The sequence below is a fragment of the Podarcis liolepis genome, assembly GCF_965112155.1.
Source record: "Podarcis liolepis genome assembly, chromosome: 15".
In the NCBI taxonomy this organism is placed as follows: domain Eukaryota; kingdom Metazoa; phylum Chordata; class Lepidosauria; order Squamata; family Lacertidae; genus Podarcis; species Podarcis liolepis.
This window is the reverse complement of record NC_139566.1, coordinates 23,115,584-23,136,834: the sequence shown is the minus strand read 5'-3', so window position 1 is coordinate 23,136,834 and position 21,251 is coordinate 23,115,584. Positions and strand designations below refer to the sequence as shown.

At 43.8% G+C, this 21,251-nt stretch overlaps 1 protein-coding gene across 4 annotated transcripts in view; it reads left to right on the top strand.

Annotated features, from left to right (window-relative positions):
• The first annotated feature begins 556 nt into the window (after positions 1 to 556).
• Positions 557 to 21,251, top strand: part of TAOK3 (TAO kinase 3) — a 116,675-nt gene continuing 95,980 nt past the window's right edge. For 2 of the 4 annotated variants that reach the window (XM_083478537.1, XM_083478535.1), the window contains exon 1: positions 557 to 690. The gene's annotated coding sequence lies outside the window, so the exon portion shown is untranslated. Of the gene's footprint in view, positions 691 to 17,098; positions 17,257 to 21,251 lie in introns of those variants that run through there. The other 2 variants (XM_083478538.1, XM_083478536.1) reach the window with 2 other exon arrangements.

Genomic DNA, 21,251 nt, shown 5'->3' with positions numbered 1-21,251 from the left:
CTCAGAGCAGGGTGCGAAAGAAGGGCTTTGCACCTTTATACAATATGCATGTGTGCTTGGGCCCAGGGTCTTTTGCCTCACCATCCCCGCTACAGACTCCCTGTTGCTACTCAGCTTTAAAAAATAATTTAAAAAGTGTCACTGGATTCATTGATATATAAAATATTTGGTAACCATAATCCTTGAGCTCCCTAGAGGAAACGTGGGATGGATATACTGTGTGTGTGTGTGTGTGTGTGTACACACACACACACAGAGTATTAAATAAATAAATATATATATATATACACACACACAGTATATTATAAATAAATCCTAAACCAGTTCAATTCTTCCCAGCCCATCCTCAGCCTCCTCTCAAACGCAACCAACCGCTATTGCCCGGTCCGCGGGAAAGAACTCTTCCGGAATGCGGAAGTGCGTTCCGGATCCTCATTGGTCCTCCGCTGGCCCTGCTCCTCCCCCTTCCCCGCCCCCACGAGGAGGGTAGACAGAACGAGCCGACAGCCGGCGACGCGAGCCCGACGACTGCGAAGGCGACGAGGCCAGGCTCACCCCGAGGTCGGCCAGGCTGCGTAGCCGAGCGCCGAGGCGATCGAACGCGGTTGGCCGCGCCTGACGAGAGGAGCAGGAACCGCACCTCAGGCGGAGAAGCGGTGACGGCAGCGGCGGCAGCAGGAGCCGATCGAGGTGGGTTGAAGCGAGCCGGTCGTCCCGTCTCTTTCTTTCCCCCCCCCCTTGCTCAGGCTGGGGTTGGCTCAGCGGGGGTTGCCGGGGCCGGAGGGCGACGAAGAACTTTTCCCCGTCCGGAGGAGTCGAGCTCTCTTGACCGGGGAGAGCTGCTTATTTCCCCTCAGGCGTCGGTGGCAGCGGGCGGGGAGGAAGCCTGAGGGGGCGAGGAAGAGAGTCGGGCGTGGAGGAGAAGCTGAGGGGGAAGAGAAGCGCTTCCCCCGAGTAATGGGGGGGGCCCGCACCTCATTCTCCCCCCCCCCCATTATCGGGGAGGAAAGTCTTCCGAGGGGGTGGAAGTGAAAGCAGCAGCAGCAGCGGAGAACCGGACTCTGAGGGGAGTTTAGAAAAGAAGCGCTTCGGGAGGGGGAAAGGAGGCAGCTGTGGAGAAACGACGTGGAGGGAGGGGGAAGCGATGGAGATGGGGGGGAGAAGTGTCAGGTGGAAAAAGCGGGCGCAAAAAAGTCCTGTGGTCCCTCCCCATCTGTTGTTATTATTATTGTTGTTCTTGTTATTATTATTATTGTTCTTGTTATTATTGTTGTTATTGTTGTTGTTGTTGTTGTTGTTGTTGTTGTTATTATTATTCCTTTCTCCAGTAAAGGGGGGTTGGAGAGCAGCTGGAGGGAAAGAATATATGGGGTGGGACCCCAGGACGCTTTTTTGCATAGGAGCCGACTGCTAGGGTCTGGGGTCACTTTCCACACACACACACACTGCTAAAATATTTGAGCCCCCCCCCCCAAGTTGATGGGCATTGCCATTCAAATAGTGTGCGTATTCCATGTCCTGTGTTCAATTATTCAGAGCTGGGCTTACCTGCCTCCCCCCCCCCCAATATTTTATTCAGGTTGTCCCCCCTGGTGTGGGGTGTGTGGAGGGTCTGAGGGCCAGAGAGAAGATGGCAAGTGAGAAGACAGGAAGGAAGGGGAGGCCGATAGCCAGAGACTTAAATGGGGGAAGTTGTGCGTGAGGGGTGGGAGAATAAGGGGAACATTTAGAGGGGGAGTTGAGAAGGAGAAATGGGGAAGGGTATGTGCGGGGTGGGACCCTAGGACTTTGGGGAGGGGGGTTAGAGGGGCAAATGATGTGAGGGCAGGGTGGGGTGCTAGGACGGGGAAGGCAGGGAGGAGAGAGGCACAGGGGACATACTGGTGGGAGAATAAGTTGGGGAACTCAAAAGAGGGAGAGAGAAATGGCAGGGTGTATGTGGGGTGGGAACCCTGGTCTTTGCTGGATTTATGAGCAATTGGAGGGGAAAGCAGGCCAGCTGGATGGTGATGTTGGAGAGAGGAAGGCTGCAAAGGCAGGAGGGACAGACACACACTATTGGGAGTTAGGAGATGAGATCAAGTGGGTTAATGCAAAAGGAGCAAGCTGGAGGAAGGCAGAGAGAGACATGGGTTGGGGGTCAGTTCTTTTCTTCTAGAAAAAGAGGTGCCAGTACTCAGCATGAAGTTGTTACATTAAGTGCCACACTTTTAACCAGTGTTTTTCTTTTAGAAAAATTGTGCTGGTGCTACATACCATTGTACCCCCCCCAAAAAAACCCCACTGGTGCAGGTCATAAGTGGGGTGGGACACCAGGTGGTGGTGTGAGTAGTTAGAGGGAAGAAGGGAGCATATGTGAACACCATCAGCTGAAAAGGAAAGTGTCACTGGAGAGGGAGGGAGAAGAGAGGAGGAGTTGTGTGACTGGGAGAGAGATAATGGTGGGGAAAACAAGTTTGGGGGTGAGAGAGTACTAAGAGAGGGAAAGAGTCTGGAGGAGAAACAACATCCTCCTCATTATTGTTAAATTTGTTGCCTGCCCTTCACCAACAGGTTACAGGGTGGGTTACAACAATTTAAAATTCAAATAGTTAAAACAGAATATAGTCACAGGAATAGAATCATAGAGTTGGAAGAGACCACAAGGGCCATCGAGTCCAACCCCCTGCCAAGCAGGAAACACAAATAGAGTGGGACCTGAAAACATACATCTCAGGTGTCAAATGCCAGCACAGAGAAGTGTGCCATCAGCCTTCATTGATAGTTGTATAGTGAAGAAACTAGATGCACCTCTGTGGGGAGGGAATGCCACAATTTTGCAGCTGCCATAGAGAAGGTCACTAAGGTCAGCTGTCCTTGGGAAGACTACCTGAAAGGTGGCTGAGAAATAATTTGAAATATAAGTATGATTAAAAAAATATGAAAGGAAATCTTCCCCCAATACAGTAGGGTGAGAAAATGTCAGGTGATAGAGGAATCTGTTGGGTGGTTGAGAGGAGATGCAGGTTGGAAGAATATGGGGAGTAGCTTAAGGATAGGGAGGTAGATGTGAAGAATTCCCACTGCAATGTAAAGGAGAGTCTGTCTGATTGAAGGGAGTACACTGATGAGGAAGGAAGTTGAAGAGAAGAGAGACAGAAAGGGATGAAAAATGGATGGATACGTATGTGAGATGGAACTGCAGGTGGGATGAAAGGGTTAAAGAATTTGGAGGGGAGTGTGCCAGATAGAAGTCTTCCTTAATGCTGTAGGAACTGAGGTAATATCAGGTAAAAGGGAAACCTGGAGGGGAATGAGAGGTGGCTCAGTGATAGAGCACACACTTCACATGCAGAAGGTTTCAGGTTCAAGCCCCAGCATCTCCAGGTTAGGCTGGGAAAGGGTCTCTGCCCAAAGCCCTGGAGAGCTGCTGTCAGCCAGTGTGGACACTACTGAGCCAGGTGGACTCCATAAGGCAGCTTCCTATGTCCCTAGAGCAGAGTTTCCCAAACTTGTAGTCCACAAAGAGCTGGAGACCCAACTCCCACCATCCCTAGATAGCAGGACCAGTGGTCAGGGATGATGGGAATTGTAATCCAAAAACAGCTGGAGACACAAGTTTGGGAAACCCTGCCCTAGGGGTAGATGTGGGACTCTCTTCCACTTTCTCCCTGGTAGCTGTGTCAGATGAGAAGGGCATGAGGTGGAAGAAGGAGTTGAGGAGAGGCAGAGGTAAGGAGACAAGTGCCAAGAAATCAAATGAAGACCTTTTGAAGTGAGGGTATGGTGCAGAGGGGGGAAAGGTTTCCTATTGGTGCAGGTTATGGAAGCTACCGGGGTGTGTGTGTGCTTGGACCTTGCTTGAAGAAAAGCAAAATAAGGGAGGAGGGCAACTTAGGAGAGGTAACAATATGTATGCCTTCCTTCAACAGTGAGCCAGCCAATTATGAGGGATCCTCAGTGCAAAAGAGAAGGGTTGGTTAAGGGGGCAACCCCCAGTGCAAGAAGGGGTGAAGAAACCAAGAGTGTTGAATAGCTTGAGAAGAGGGAGCGAAATGTGAGGAGTCCAGGATGGGTGGAGTAGTGTCAGGTGTGAAGGGAGCCCAAAAATAGTTTGAGGGTAGATGTAGCTGTGGCAGCAACAATGTGAGTGTGGCAACTCGGTGTGGGGTGCAGATGAGAGGAAATAATTGGGGGGGCAGTGTGAGGGAGCAGCCAAGCGGGAGTAACAGCTTGGAGAGAGGTGGAAAGCTGTACAAGAGTATGCAACAAGCCTGTTTAAGGTATGTTTGTGTTAGATGGCATCTTGGATCCTGTGAATCAGCTGTGAAAGGTTGCAGGAGCAAATGGATATGTAGTCAACATCAAAACGCCCACGTTACATAGCTAACTTGGAGTATAACATTAGGTAAAGATGTAAACTACTTATACTTGTGGGCGTGGAATGACACTGTGAAGTTTGGGTAAGAAGGATGAAGGAGGGGCAGCAGTGACACTGTGTGTGGAGAGTTAGGGAGTGAACGAAGTTGTGCTCAGTTGCAGGGAACTGGTGCTCTACGGGGAGGGAAGGCATTGGCAGAAAAGCAAAGGCAGGGTTAGTGGTGGTCAGTGAGAGATGTAAACCATGGGTATGTAGTTTGTTTTAAAAGCTTTGGCCGTGAGAGCAGTTTTAATGCCATAGCTTAACTTTAGCCTGGAGGTAAAAGTGGTAATGCAGCGAATTTCCGATGGGTTGAAGGTAAATCCATTTATATTGCAGCTTTGCTAAGTACCATGCTCATCTCTTTAAACGTAGACCTAGAAATGCTCTTGCAGAAGGAAAGTAGGGCTTGTTTATTTACATGCTACTCCCATCCCTTGTAGCCTGTATTCTATTACAAAGTACCTGTTCTGTGATGTATTAGAAGTATGGCAAGTAATTCAAGCATCAGGACTTTAATCCTATGTATTTACTTTTCTATATTGGCTTCATTTCATAAGAAGGCAGATTATTCTAGAACTAACTCTGTGGTCATTTCCCTGTGTCTGTATTAGTGAGGCTCTATTTCAGCTGTGCACATTTTTGTTCAAATAATTCTATGTATGGCTCTTCAGCCATCCTGCTTTGTTGCTAGCACTTCCTCCTTTTCTTGGTGCTGTGTACTTTGATCACTTAATCTTGGATATAACTATTTATTTCTTAGGTTCCCCCTCCCTTTTGATCCTGGAATAGTTTGATAGTGATCCATAGGCATTAGTGTATAACAACTTGTGTTTAGTCTTCCATGATTTGCAGTGGAAGGAATGTGGTTGCATGTAGATGACAGCAAAACTGGGATTCCTGTAGATAACTTTTCTTTTCTTTAACTGTCAAAACTATTTCTGTGTCAAAGCCTTGATGAAAGAGTATAGTGAGGATAAAAAAATGGCAGCTTGGGGGAGTTGCAATCTGACCTCCTGAGGCTTCCTATTTGGTCCTTGGCATAGCTTGTAAGAATCCCCCTTTCATTACTCACTTTGGCCACTTCTGCCACTGTTTACACAAGCAAATAACATTTTAAACTCCTCTTTCCTAATACAGTGGTGCCTCGCAAGACGAAATTAATCCGTTCCGCGAGTCTCTTCGTCTTGCGGTTTTTTCGTCTTGCGAAGCATGGCTATTAGCGGCTTAGCGGCTATTAACGGCTTAGCGGCTTTAAGAAAAAGGAAACAAACTCGCAAGAACTCGCAAGACGTTTCGTCTTGCGAAGCAAGCCCATAGGGAAATTCGTCTTGCGGAACGACTCAAAAAACGGAAAACTCTTTCGTCTTGCGCGTTTTTCGTCTTGCAAGGCATTTGTCTTGCGAGGTACCACTGTAGTAACAATCCCTGTGGCATTATGTTTTTACCTTTGCTGAAAATTGCCCTGGACTCCTTCTGAAGGAAGGGCAATTAATAAATGCATGTTCCTTAGATGTCTACGTACAATGTAGGCAAAATGCTTCTTAAGTCCAAGTGCCAGCTGTTCAGTAATCCATGGTTAACGGAATGCAGGGATTGCTACCACATTTCTCTTTCTCTATCTTGCAAGTGGGAACAGCTAACCGTGAGCTTGTGACTTGTTTTGCTAAAACAAACTATGATGGGAAAACCAAGAACAAACTTTAGCTTCACACTGGTTTGTTTGCAGCAAACCATAGCCCCCCATGTAAGAATTTAATGGCAAGCCAGGGTCATAGTTTGTCGCGCTAGAGGAGGACTACAGTGGGAACCATTTACACACTCATCCACTAACTATGGCTTATTTTCACATGTGAATGCAGCCAGTGACAGAGTGTCTTTTGTACTTCAGCTGCTCACTCCTGCGCCAAAATCCAATGAAAAGGGAGTGAGTAGAGCAATTGGGCACTAAGAAATGAACTCTGCCAAAGTTTTGCTCTTGAATTGGGGAGGAAGATGTCAAAGAGCTCTCTGCTTGTGGCTTTGTGCAAGTGGAAGTGAGCAGTAGTTAGAGCCAGTGTTACTGTCCTTCAAGAACTTCTCAAAGTATAGCAATGGTTATGCTGACCAAGGAAGTACAGGGTTCCGTGAATGGTCATTCTATCCAACTTTTATTGTGCTTCACCTTAGCTTTTGGTTTGCCATATATTGCTGTTATAAATTGCAGGTGTTATTATTTTCCAAAACACCCATGCATTTTTACTTACGGTAGTCTTCTAATAAATTAGCTGCATGGGTGCTGCCCCCAAATGGCAGGGAAATGGGTGTTTGATATTGGATTGTGTAGTGGCTGAACTTTCCTTCTATTTAAAAAGAAATCAGCTGATGGAATTGACAAGTTATCTAGACAAATGGGTGCAATTTGCCCAAACTAGACTGGGTTGCAGGATCTTGTAATGAACTGCGAAAGGCAGAACAGTGACTGGGAAGAACTTTCCTATGTTTCCCCATTTATGAAATGAGTGCCTACTTTGCAGTGTAGGGTCTTTAAATGGGTAGTCTACTGATAATGCAGAAGCGCTGAGTTACAGTTATGTGTATTGTTGATTATGTCTAAGGTTGATAAGAAAACGTGCAGGTAGATGTACCCATGAAGTTACTCTTTGCATCACTTCGTTTCTTCATTGCAGTGGCACAGCCAGGATTTCATCTATAGATTTATAATCATTTGTTCTTAGCTAGCGTATGAGAAGCACAGAGACTTTTCATCTGGCTCGCAACTGCAACACCTTACAGTTTGTAACAAGTCCTAGATTACAAACACCAAGTATCCTGTTCCTTTAAAAAGAGCTAAAAGCTGGCTCATTGTGGTAGCTGAGAGTATGAACTACCAGGTCTCTTTCTTCTCAAATCATGCTCACCTTGCCCATGAGCTAGTCACTAGGTGGCCACAAGAAAACCCTGTCTTTCAGGCTCATCTCCCTCTATAGCAGGGGTCTGCAACCTGCGGCTCCGGAGCCGCATGTGGCTCTTTTACACCTTTGCCGCGGCTCCGGGGCGGATACTAGCGAGGGGAGGAGGCGCATTGTGTGCCCTGACACTCCCCACTGTGGCGGGCACTGTACTGTCTCTGACGTCGCATGGGGGCGGTGCGTGCATTAGTCACGCACCGCCCCGACGTCACCTTCCCGCCTGCTGTCAGATCGCGGCTCCAGAGATATATGTGTTTTAAATGTTGCAATGGTTTTGCGGCTCCCAGTTGTTGTTTTTTCTTCAGAAACGGGTCCAAGTGGCTCTTTTTGTCTTAAAGGTTGCAGACCCCTGCTCTATAGGAATGATAATACTGCCTGCTTTATCTGAGCAGTTCTTTCAAGACACCTGCCCTTTTTTAGCACATATGTTCCTCCCTGTTCTCTTAGATCATTATGGCCCAACTTTTCATACAAAGTGGGCTGCAAGGGTACTTTGACACAGAACCTGTTGGCTGCACACTGCTGTGTTGCACATCGGGGGGCAGGAGGAGCAAGGCCAAAATTTGACGCCCCCACCCTCAGCTCTCGTGCTGCCCTCCCAAAGCTGGCTAAACAAGGTGTCAGGTTTTAGGAAGGTGACATGAGGCTCTGGCAGGGTACGGGGCTGGGAGAGGGTGTCAAATGTTGCTGAGGGCCACCAGAAAAAAGGGCTTCCCTCAGATTGCTCATTGGACCACCCTGTCTTATGTCATTGAATGAAGCCTTGCTTTTTGTTACTAAGGTAGGATCACAGAGGATATCACAGCAAGGTATTCTCATTTGTTGTCCCCGAGATGCACCCTCCACTTGCAGGCATCCCATTGCTAACCAGTTTCCTTTTCTCCCAGTAATTTGTGGTTATAACTGGATTAATTTTATGCTGCTGTTTTGATGTTTTGAGTGTGTGCGGACTAATGTTCAGTGTTTTTAGGTACTTTTTAATCATTGTGTTTACTTTAATTTTCTTTTGGTAGGCTTGAAGTGCTTCTTAGTTTGAAAGGTGGCACGTGTCTTATAAATCCTGAAATGTACTATATAAATGCTAGATTTTTAATTTAAACAATGTTTATTGTGTTGGCAGAATTCAGTAACTTCTCTCCAAATCTAGGCATATCTGAATAGCTCCTAAAGATCCTGAATTGTCCACGTGTCATTTAAGTGCACCAAGACCCTATTGTATGTTTCAGTATTGAAAACTGTGGCTACCATTGCATTGAAATCTGAAGGGTATTGGTTAGTGTTGGAACACTGGAGCTGAATTAACTTTAATGCCTTTTTTCTTGAGAGGCCTCTTTTTGTGTGTGTGAAGGAAGTTGTGTATAATGGGGAAAGAAGAGTGATAGAAGCTAGGCACAGGTTTACATGAATGAGATAAAAATCCTTAAAATTCTTGTGTGTACAGACCACTTCCTGTGTGGCTACCGAAGAGTATTTGGGTAGCGTGAAGGTGGATTCTTTAGTTTATTCCTTTTCAGTTATGTAAGTGATAAGGACTGTGCATCAGTTCAGGAAATATAAAAGGTTTCTTCCTTCTTCTTTTTTTAAAGAAGGAAGCATCTGTGTGAGCTGATGGTCATGATGGCTTTTAGTTGCTTCTGTATCTGAACTTGTGTAACTGGTAGTGACTTGTGATGGGAGAGTAGAAGAGGAAGGGAAATGGAAGTCATGTGACTGGCAAATAGCTGTTGGCTGCTTGAGAACCTATGGAGGGAGGTTGGTGAAGAGCTGGTTGAGTCAGGCCCATAGCCGGAACTGTTTTGATTGGAAGCAATTTTTGCACTAATTTACCAGAAAGGATAAACTTACATGCACATTAGTAGCCCAATATGTGTTATTTAAATAAAATATTAACTTTTAGAAAATGCAAATTGCAAAAATGCCCAATGCTTCCAGAACACTGGAGGGTAAAGAACAGTTGTAATTCTTACTGTGAGCAATTCGGTAGACTACTTACTGCATGTCTCTCCTCGTGTCTTTTCCTTTTAACCCTTGTACTCCTAATTGCTGTTTTTAAAAAGAGAGGAAGATGTAATATTCTGAAGCTTAGAGTCAGGCCTCTAACCTCATCTCCTGATTCCCTACCATGCGGCTACTTCTTTGAGTTTGGGGGTTGTATACTGTCAATTCCACAGTTGGAGCAATAGTTTCAAGAGGGTTGCATAAATATTCAACAGTATTACAGAATCTTGTCATAAGTGTCTCATCTTATTGCAGAAACCTCTTGTCATAGAAGTGTCTCATCTTAGTTTTAGGATTAAAATATGATTATGAAAGGCTACTCTCTACCACCTCCTTATTGCCATCTTTTGAGGGAAGACTCTGTGCACACTTGTGGTGCAGGGAGAGAGGAAATAATCTTCATGCACAATATACTGACAACTCCAGATTATTTTGCTTCCTTGATGGTATGATCAGGGTGATCAGCCATGATTGTTGGAAGCCAGCCATTGTGGGTCAACAGTCACAGACTTTTAAAATGCGTTTTTTGTGGCCTCTGTCCAAGAGGCTGGTTGTATATGACTGAAATCTAAGTAGGGATGATTTTTAAAAACAGCCTTCTAAGCTCATGATTAAAAAGAAAACAAATACTTGAGCTGGATCCTTACCTAGGCCTTGATCAAACCAGAGCCCTCATACTCCTTACCATTCACAGTGATTGACGTTGTGCATTTCTATTCACCAATCAAACAGGTAAGGTGATATTCCCTGAGACTTAATAGAATCGTAGAATTGTAGAGTTGGAAGGGATCACAACGGTCATCTAGTCCAACCCCCTGCAATACAGGATTCTTTTCCCCAATGTGGAACTTAAACCCACAACCTTAAGATTAAGAGTCTTGTGCTCTACCAGCTGAGCTATCCAGTTCCTCTGTGTATATGCAGAAGTGGGTCATTGGGAAGGTGGGTGGAGCATGGCTATATTTTGCTCCTGCTTACTCCACCGCTGGTTGACCCAAAACTTGTCATCTTCTGCTTAGTAGCTCCTGGCTCAGTTACTTCTTAAACAAAGTGGAGTTATTCCTCCTTACCAAAAAGCTGTTCATCATTGCCATTCTAAAATGACATAGATGTACATGAAGCACCCCACATCTAAATTTGGAGAGGTTGGCTGGGCAGAGGCTTGCTGCAGCTCATGGCTTCATTGATAGTTAGACAGGAGGTGAGGGAATCTGGTCAGTAGTAAGTCACTCGCAAAGGCTTGTCAGTGCCAAGTATGGGGTGGGGCAAGGGCAAGGCTAAAGTTCCTAGCTTATTCCAGAGAACCCAGCAGCTGAGTCCCCTTGTAGATCAGCCCATGAAACAAGCCTCACCCAGAAGCTTTTATAGGGGTCAGGAATGATTGGTTGACCTGCTCTTGCCTTATTACCCCAAAGAGGCTCATGTTCAGACACAGTAGTGGCAAAATGCTTGTAATGGTCATCATTCTTATGCTCCGTGCCTGAGCATATTTACATGCTTACACATAAGGATTAGATCTGTTTTTAAGATGTTTTGTTGCTCTCTTGTAACCAAAGTGAAAATCTTCTTTGTTATTGAAATTGCTTCTTCACAGAAGGATGACTGTGGTACTAAAACATTTAGTACTGTAAAGGGTTTTGTGATAGGGTGGGAGCTCTACCACTGACTCTTGGGATTGAGCTGCCTTCCTGGTTTGCACAGGGGTGCAGTGTTCATGCGCTTGTCTCTCTAGCAGGGTGAGCTCACACTCTGTGTATGAAGAATTCATTACTCAACTTGTAGTGGTAGGGAAATGTCAGATTTAATGTAGAAGGGCTTACAAAACACTTTTGGCAGAGCCATAATGGAATGCTTTCAAAGTGGAAAAAGGCAACCTTAGTACAAATTCCCTTTTAACCTGTTAGTTTTAAGATACGCTCTCTAGTTTAAAGAATCCAGAAAATATTAAAAAACCTTCAGCTGTATATTGTGCCCTTTACAGTGTGTTCATACCACCCAGTTTTCTTTCCAGGAAGAAGTGGCCATGCTTTCTTTTCATCCCTTCTCGTCTCATAACATTCCACTATTGGTTTTTGTGGGTGGACATTTTGCACCACTAAAGGAAAAAAATATACCTTTAACTACTGCTGGAAAACACATTGTTTATTGCAGATTGTGCTTTAGGGCTGATTCCAATGCTGTGTGTTTTTAAGTGAATTTTTAGATGCAATGGGACGCGGGTGGCACTGTGGGTAAAACCTCAGTGCCTAGAACTTGCTGATCGTAAGGTCGGCGGTTCGAATCCCCGCAGCGGGGTGAGCTCCCATCGTTCGGTCCCAGCTCCTGCCAACCTAGCAGTTCGAAAGCACCCCTAAGTGCAAGTAGATTAATAGGGACCGCTTTATAGCGGGAAGGTAAACGGCATTTCTGTGTGCTGCGCTGGTTCTGGCTCGCCAGATGCAGCTTCATCACGCTGGCCATGTGACCCGGAAGTGTCTTCAGACAGCGCCGGCTCCTGGCCTCTTGAGCGAGATGAGCGCGCAACCCTAGAGTCGGTCACGACTGGCCCTGTTGGGCAGGGGTACCTTTACCTTTTTTTAGATGCAACAGCTGGTCTTAGTACTTCAAGGTATCTTCCGCCACACCTACAAAAGAGCAGCAGGTGAGTTATTTGTGAGCAAGTGCCCCAGCCTGATGTGTGAAGCAGAAAACTAGGTTGTTAACTCCCAACTAATTATGAATAAATAAAGTTATGAATAAATAAAAACCCAGTGCATTAAAAGGAACTCATCACAGCAATCTGCATGAAAAGCTGCTGCAGATCTTTTAACTGGGAAGGGCTTTGGTTCAAGTACCAGCCTGTGGTCTGGATATGGCTCTTCAATAGATTTCTCTACATCCTTCCTAAGCTTTAATTCCCATGGATCTTTAGGGAAATCTATAGCAGTTCAGCTAGTAAGTTCAGGGCCCCCTTTAATTTAGGAGGGAAAGTGAGCAAGGTGGCCATGATAGGGGTGGGTAACATTATTCATGGTATGGCAAAAGTGGAAAGGGAGAAGTTGTCCCTTTCATTATACCCTCCCTTCAAAGAGTATATGCTCTGCATATTTCTCCTCCCACACAAGATGGTTGTAAGTTGCTTTGGACAAGATAAAGCGACAAACAACAGTAATGGATGATGATAACAACAACAATACCTACACAGCAACACTTGAGATAAGTCAGGCTAGAAAGAGCAGCTGGCCCAAGGTCACGACTGGAGATTTAAACCTAGGTTTCTTCAATTTTAAACATGTAACCACTAACGTAAAAGGTAAAGTTAAAGGACCCCTGGACAGTTAAGTCCAGTCAAATGTGACTATGGGGTGCAGCGCTCATCTCACTTTTCAGGCCAAGGGAGCCAGCGTTTGTCCACAGACAACTTTCCAGGTCATGTGGCTAGCACGACTAAACAGCTTCTGGCACAATGGGACACTGTGGCGAGTGCCAGAGTGCACTGGAAACATCATGGAACCACTAGGCTGCACTGATCTATTTTCCTTATGTGTTTAACCTTCAGGGTTCACATACCTGCTTTCTAGTGTTGCCACGGTCTCGCAGAGCTGCAAACACCATGCTGACATGCTGAAGTGTTGGACTTGGACTGAGGGGACCCGGGTTCAAATCTCCACTCAACCATGTCACATACTGTGTGACCTTGGGACAAATACTGTCTCTCAGCCTAGCCAACTTGTAGGACTATGAGTCTAAAGTGGAGTGGGCAGAACCAAGTACACTGCCTTGAGCTGATTGGAGAAATTGTGTGTGTGTGTGTGTGTGTGTGTATCTGTGGTGGTTTTATGTGGGGGTGTTGCTGTTAGTTTTGCAGTGTTTCAGGATAGAGTCACAGTAGTGTAGTCAGTGCTGAATCATCCTGAAGTGATGCACTCTTTGTACATAATACAATAAATATATACTGGGGGTGGATGGGGGGTTATTGATGTTGTTTGTTACTATGTTATATTTTTTGTGGTTTTGTATTGTAAACTGCCCTGTGATCCTCAGATGAAGGGCAGTATAGAAATTTAACAAATACAGAAATGTAGGCCAGTGAGTGTGGTTCTGTTGCAAAAGAAAATCAACGCGGAGTCGGGTTTTGATTTTATATCATAAGATAATATATTTCATGTATGACATCCAGAGAACTGTGGTTATGGGCCAGCCTAGAAGCACCATTAACAAACCTTAAATAAAAAGAAATTTTCTTGTATTCTTAAATGAGTTTAAGTAGAAAGCATTAATAGACTATTTGCTGCCGTTTATCAGACAGAGAGCAGCAAAACTGGCACGAAGCAGCCTGAGAAGATTTTTCCATTTATTTGTACTTCTGACATGTTTAATCTGCTTATGTGGAGATGAACGATGGCTCTCATTTGGCAAAGGTGTGATTGCAATGTACTGAAAGTTAGTTTTGAATTTTATGCTGTTCCTAAAACACTGTTTCATGGCTCACTGGTACAGCACTTGTTTTGTATGCATCAAACCACTTCCAATTAAAATTACCTTGGGTAATTTTAGGGTGGGGAAACATCTCTTAGGCCAGAGATGAAGAACTTGTGGCCCTCCCCAAGTTGTTGGACTGCAATACTCATCAGCCCCAGCAGGCATGGTCAGTGTTCAGAAATGATGGGAATTGTAGTCCAGCAGCTTCTGAAGGACCTCAGGTTCCTATCCCTGTCTAAATCTTGGAAAACAGCTGCCAATCAGAGGAAAATGGTATTAGGCTGGGCTGATCTGAGTCAAGTTTTTGATTGGTGCATGAACAACCTGATGTGCAGGTTCCTTGATCCTCAAAAGCAAGTAGTTGATTCCCTTGTATTTTTGGCTAAAATTTATTTCCCAACTGTTCTGAATGGATTGTTTATTTATCAGAGGTGATCTACCTCAAGGCAATTTGAGGTGGTTTACTTAGGTAGTGGGTTTTTTGGTGGGAAGCAGAGTGGGGGAATGCATGGAACTGACCTGAAATGCTGCACAGTCACATATACTGGGAAGTTTTTACCTCCTTTTCCTCCTCCTTTGGCGATCACTTATAGCCGAGTAGGATTGTCTTCCATGAAAACAGTCTTAACAGTGAATCCGTTAGTGATTGTGGAGGCCAATTCTGTATCCACATTTCCTTCCACAATGGGGACATAGGTTTCCAGGTGGGAGTTGATCACGGTGAGGGTTTACCAAATATGCGTTCCTCTTAGCTAATTTATTCTTTTCACCCTGAGTTTGTGCTTCTTCAAAGTCCATGACACCTTTGGAAAATGCTATTCTCTAATTGGAGCACTCACAGGCCAGTTTTTCCCAGTTATCAGTGCCAATACTACATTTTTAAAGATTTGCCTTGAGAGCATCTTTAAACCTCTTTTCTGGTCCACTGATATTTCACTTTCCATTCTTACGTTGGGAATAGAGTAGTTGCTTTCGAACTGACCCATAATGCGGCACAATCGCATCTACCGCATCTACTGCATCTTACCTACAGCTGCATTGAAATGAATAGGAGCTGCAGAAGAACTCTGAATGTTTGTTTCAAAGGCCATTCAATAAAACACTGAAAGCATTCTTCTTTGTTCTCGTAAGCTTAGATATTGGGTCAACTTGGTCACAGCATTAATTACCCTTTTGCAAATAAGTACACAAAATACTGCACACTTTTTTTGCTAGCTAGCTAGCTTACATTTGTGTATTAAGACAAGGCAGGGTGGTTTAGAAAAAAGCTTTAGGCTGCAGTTTTATTCAGTGTTGCTTGCTTGTTTCTAGAATTCTGGATTTTATTATTCTTTGAAGTTTTAGTAATTTGATTATTTGAATAATTGTCATGATACATTTTTAACTGAGTTGGTGATTTATGATTCTGTAATAATTTTTTTGACCCACAAGATGGGACATACTTTCTTTTCAAGCCTTACTTCCAGGACAGGTTGACTAATGACTGTTTCAAGTGTATTCATTTGTAAAGCGGTTTCTTTCTGTACACAGACTTCGGTAAATATGGAGAGGAGTGACATTTTTATCTTTAAGTCTCTGGAACTAGTGCCCTCCAGATGTTGTAGACTACAACTTCCCATCAGCTCCAGCCTGCATGATCAATAGTGGTGGGAGTTTTAGTCCAACAACATCTAGAAGGCGCCAGGTTAGGGAAGGCAGATGTAGATTGTATAATCTAAGAGCTGAAAATATATACAGTACTTCCTAAAAGGTACAAATTCTGCTTCTTGCATACTAGGGATTGATGTGGATGGTCTAAAAAATATTACAAAAACATAAGCCTTCAAACATGTGAAATATGGATTGCAAAGATGCTGCAAACTCCAATAGCATAAGGGCCTCCTCAGTCCTTTATGAATCCCCCTTTCTCTAGTCTCTAAGCACTTCCAGCAAATTGTTCTCACCTCTGCAGGTGGTTTCTTTGCCAGGGCTTGTCTAAAGCGCAAGAAATACTGAACCTTGGCCTGGTGTCTATGAAGTATATTTCAAAAGTGCTCCTTTCTCAACATTCACACGGGCATACCTTCTTCACTACTCTTACCTAGTTGGTTTCTTGTTCCCCGTTCTTCAAAGCTGCATGAGCAAATCTGAGCTATACAAATAACTTTATGTGCCCCTGCATACCAAAATAAGCTAAAGTGGCACACTCACACTACTAGGACACTGCCTGCTATGAGATTCCCATCATACTTTTTGACCCCATTGTTGTGTTGGTGAAAGGCACTCTCACTTGTGGTAGCCAGAGAGCTCATTTTATCAGATACACACACACCCCCAGTTATTTTTGCATATTTGTTGGCAAAGATTGGTGCGCAGGCAGGAGATGGGTCACATCTACTCCATACATTTAACACACATGGCTTTCCCCGAAGAATCCTGAGTACTGTAGTTTAAGTGTTCTGGAAATGGTAGTTTTGTGAGGGGTAAACCACAGCTTCCAGGATTCTTTGGGGGAATCCATGTGGTTCAAATGTATCATGTGGATGTGACCTTCATGCAAAAAGAAAAGCATCAGGCTGATCTGATGCCTTGGCATCTCAAAGGCAACAGCCTCCCGATGCTGTGGATGTGTCATTCAGAGTGATTCACATTTGTTTGGGGGTGCTGTTGCCCATTCTCTCCCTTGCAGATTTCCTCTGGGGTCTCCCCGGTATAATGGTTAAAGTGTTGTGTGTTGAAACAGAACTGAGTTTGAATCTTTGCTCAGCCATGGTGATGGCTGAAAGGAGCAAAGAGGGAAGCTGACATCTAGGCAGTCCTAGAATTGTAGGGTTGAAAGAGACCCGAATGATCATTGAGTCCAACCCCTTCAATGCAGGAATCCTGCCCACAGGCATCCATGGGTGGACTCAAACCACCAACCTTCTGGTTAACTTAGAAGTCCATAATCTAATCTGTTCATTTCTTTTACATCAAAGAGTCCGATAAATGAAATCTAAAGATCAATTTGGGCATAGGTTTACTCTTTCAAAAGTTCCACAGCTTATTCTCATTTTACAAGAGAGGTTATCACATAGGGCAAACATGCCACAAAGGCCTAAGTTTGGCTTTTTAATGTTGCGTTTTAGGAGGAAGCATACTTGGGGGAAATGAAGTGTTTCTGCCCAGCTACATACAGTGGGAATTGCAGCCGGCTGGTTATTTTTAGCATCTGGAGTTATCTCATTGCAAGCATGAGTCTTTGTGGTTGCAGATGCTTGGAGTGCATGGGGGTGGCTGGTTTTTTCCCTCCCCCTTGCTGGTTCTCTTTGTGCCACTCAGATCTTGTAAAGCAGAGCGATTACTTAGAGATGGCTGGGCAGGAGTGAGGGCTTTACATTCTTCTGCAGAATGAGAATGATGTGGACTTCCTGTGTTACTTTACAATTTGGGGGGGAATTGTTCAATGAATTCTCCCTCTGAGAACAGGTAAGTCTCTTGTGCAGTGACTGAGATATTGCTTAAGATGTGTATCTTTGCTGTAGGGTAAATAAATGTGATGCAAGTATAGCTACTGTTACTTCCTGCATAGGAACGACTCAGTTTCTGCAGCCATCCCCTATTTTGTCTTTCTTCTTCCAGTTTTGACACATACCTGCTGTGTTTTATAGCAAGGAAATACAAAATTAGGCCGCTTTCTTTTGGAGCTTATCATGTATAATGGAATCTGGATTTTAGTGGTGCTCAGGTTTGTTTTCTTAAAAAAATTAGCCAAGTTTCCAGCCCCCATGATTTTTAAAAGACATGCTTTGAAAGCATTTGAGCTGTTCAAAGGTTATAATTTTCAAGGAGGCAGCACTGCTGCCTGCCTCTTCTCTCATAAATCTTGTATTTGCAGCTTCTTATTTTAGGACAAATCTTGGTAACAAACTAAATTTGTCCAGTTGTTCCAATTTCTTGCAAACCCCATTTTTCATACCTTGCATTCATTCTTTTTTGGACTTAATACGAGTGCAAATACTTGAGTTGTGTTGCTCCACTATTTGGGTGTTATATCTCTGGACAGAGTAATACATCTTTAAAGATCAGATGCTGCAGTCAAACAGTGGGAGAGGGCTTGTGGACTTCCTGGAGGTATCTGGCTGGTCACCATTGGCAACAGGATGCCAGACTATATTGGCCCTTGATCAGCAGAGCTGTTGCATTCTCATGCGTGTTTAGTTGCAATTTGTGAACAAAACTGTGTTCCAAACATCCCTCCCAGTTGCTAAAGCTCTGTGTGGCTTTAGTGTGCCACACATAGGGGAGAAGGTACTGCTTCATTCATTTCTGCAAGATGTGTATCCAGAGCTTCCTGTTCCCATGCTCACAGGGCATGCTCAGTATGTGCTGAATCCATGCACTCCAATACTGTGTCAGTTTCTTTTTACTGGGCCAGAGAATCTCTGCTCTCTTTCTCTGGGAGTTGAAACACTTCAGTTTTGCAAAATGAATCTTGGAAAGTTTCTGTTGTCTTCAAAAATTTGCAGTATAATCACTTTCTCCTTCTAGATATTAACAATACAGCAAACATAACTTTTATAAGTAAGTTTGCTAGTGTTTAGTAACAATTTGTATAACCGTAGTGTTCAGGCAAATTTTGGTAAGACATTGCTCTCGACTGCTAGCCTGGACACATTGACTTTTTCCTAGAAAACTAAATAGCTAAATGGCAGCAAGGTTTGAGTTCGTGATTCTAATGTTCAGAATGGGGCAACATTTGAACAGGGCCAAAGTGTGTGAGAGAGTGAATATACTGGTACATTCAGAGATCCTGCAATGCCATTCATATGGATCTGAGATAGAATTGTTGTATGGGACTCTTTAGGAAAACCATTATGCTATAGTAAACAGAGCATGTCTTATGGTGGTGATTTACTTGCTTTGAAGCAAAACTTCCACTGTAGAGAACTGGTAGTTTTCCTCCTTTTCCTGTTACCAGGGATCTCAAAATCCATCTGTACTTCATGCATACATATTTCTCTCTCTTTAAAATAATTAGTAAATATATAAGATTTTTATCTGAACCACTTTGGCCCCACTCTTTAGCCAAAAGGCTTCCAAAGTGACTTACGCAACAGTGGAATGAGGAAATGTTTTAGTCCCTTGAGTAGCTGAATGTTACCAATGGCAGAGCAGGCTGAGAGGGTACCTGAACCCAAAAGTGCTGCATTGTAAGCGTGGCCACTTATATCTCACTTAAAAATACAGCACTGCCCTTCTGCTTATGAAAGTAGGAGAACTGCTATGTGTCCAGCAAGGTTGTCATTCTCAGCTTTCATCCCATGATTTGTGTACAAAGGTATTTCCAGTGGATTTCAGGGTAGAATTGTTGGTGAAAGATCCAAGCCATTGCATAGTCTGTCAGTGGAGTTGGCATGTATAGAAACGTACAGGATGTGGTGGTCAAAATACCAAAGACTCAAAGGGGATATAAAAGCATTGGTCCATCTAGCTCAGTACTGCATGTAACCACTGCCAGCATCTCTCATGATTTTCAGACAAGAGAGTTTTCCAGCCCTTCCTGGAGATGCCAGGGATTTAACCTGTAACCTTTTGCATGCAAAGCTTGTGTATTGTCACTCCCCAATGGATCCACCAATATAGATTCAAATAAATAAACCCATTTGGGGATGTTAATGATGTTGCTTTAGGATTAACATAAATAAAGGAGGGTAGATCAGAATGATAGAAATGAAGGGTAGGGAAATAAAATTAACTTTCTGGATGGACAAATATAAGTTGGCAAAGGGTGTGCACTGCTTTTAGTCTCCATAGGAATCTTCTCAAGAGCCTGCAATAATAAGCAGTAGGTAATTAAGAGATCTCATAAAACACATGGGGCGCAAAAGTGCATTCATTTTGCCCAGCCCTGTAATGATGGCTGCAGGGCCTGCCATCTGCTCATATTTGTGGTGGTAATTTGCAAAAGCATGTCCAAACTGGGTTTCACCAAATCTTTCATAGTGGTCAGTATTCCTAAGCACTTGATTTTCTGCAGTTGCCTTCTAAAAGACATGGGCTTGTTTTGTGGCAAGATGTTCCTGCACCTGTTCATCCTGTTTTCTGAGGTGGTGGGGTGGGTAGGGGCAAATGTTGGATTATTTAAAACAACTAAGCATCTGGAGGGCACTAGGTTGGTGAAGACTGGCCTAGGATAAAGTCCTACTCAGCTGGCTCCAGTTATGCTGGCATGGTCAAGGGCATCATGGAATCTAGTATTACCCTTAGAGGCCGAATGCTTTATTTGCTCTGTGACGGGCTGTTTTCCGAGCAGATGCTTCCAGAGAGCTGTCTGCACTAACCTCGGGTCTTTTTCCTCAGCGGTTATAGTGAATTGTAAAGTTCAGCAGTGTGCATGAGTAGCTTTCATTAATTCTCCCTATGTATGCACTATATTACATTTGTCAAGAAGAAATTCCTAGCGCTGTGCTCTCAATTCTCCCACCTGTCAGTTTTTCTTCTTCCTCACAATTTTCTGTAATTCTTCCTAACATTTCCTCATTCTTCGTCACAAGTATATTGGTTTTGTTTCCCAGAGCTGGATAGCTGCAGACAAATCTCAAGATCTCAGACACAGGTCTTTCAGCACTCCTGTCTTGAAATTTCGGGGAATATTTGTGTTACAAATGTAATTGATTTCTTAACTAACAGCCATACTGCTTCTAAAGAATCATGGGAATTGTAGTTTGAAATACTGCAGAGTGTTCTACTTCAGAGACCATACTGTAGAGAACTACAATTCCCAGAGGGCCTTGGGAAATAGGGCATGCCTTTTGAACCAAAGTCTGTGGCGTGGAGATGCCCTGTACTGCAGCACTTGGGATTTAATTGGATGCCTCATACATAACAAATGCACACACTTTTAACCCACACTCAGCTGTGTGCATTTTATCCTTCTCAATACAGCATTCATCATATGCCTTATTATACCACATCCTTTTGTGCTTGGTTAACCAGATCTATATATGAAGATACTGGAATGCTATATTAAAATACTGTTAGCATCTTAGCCTATGGGGCAGGGGTGAAAAATTCAACATTATTTTGAAGTTATAGTATATTTAAAGGTTGATTCTTTAGTCACTTTTTCCTTATCACCAATTATTTAATGGACTTATCACACTTGATCAGAAAGTTATCCACTTCTGGACTCCAAATTGGATTTTTAAGCTACGGCCCATGGAAGAACAATGCATTAAGATCTGGTTTTGCTGTCTATCTTAGTAGATTATCTTTCCTCTTGATATTGGACTTTAAATATGCAAAATGCTAGCAGCCTTTAAAAATACAACATCAAGACTGGCTGATGCAACATATTAAAAGATTGCCCTGAAATCTCAAATGAATACTGGTACTCACTTAAATTCTCTAAAATTGCAGCTTATTTGTCAGTTGTGTTATGACTAAGATTCCTACCTGAAGCAAAATTCTAAGTAAATGTG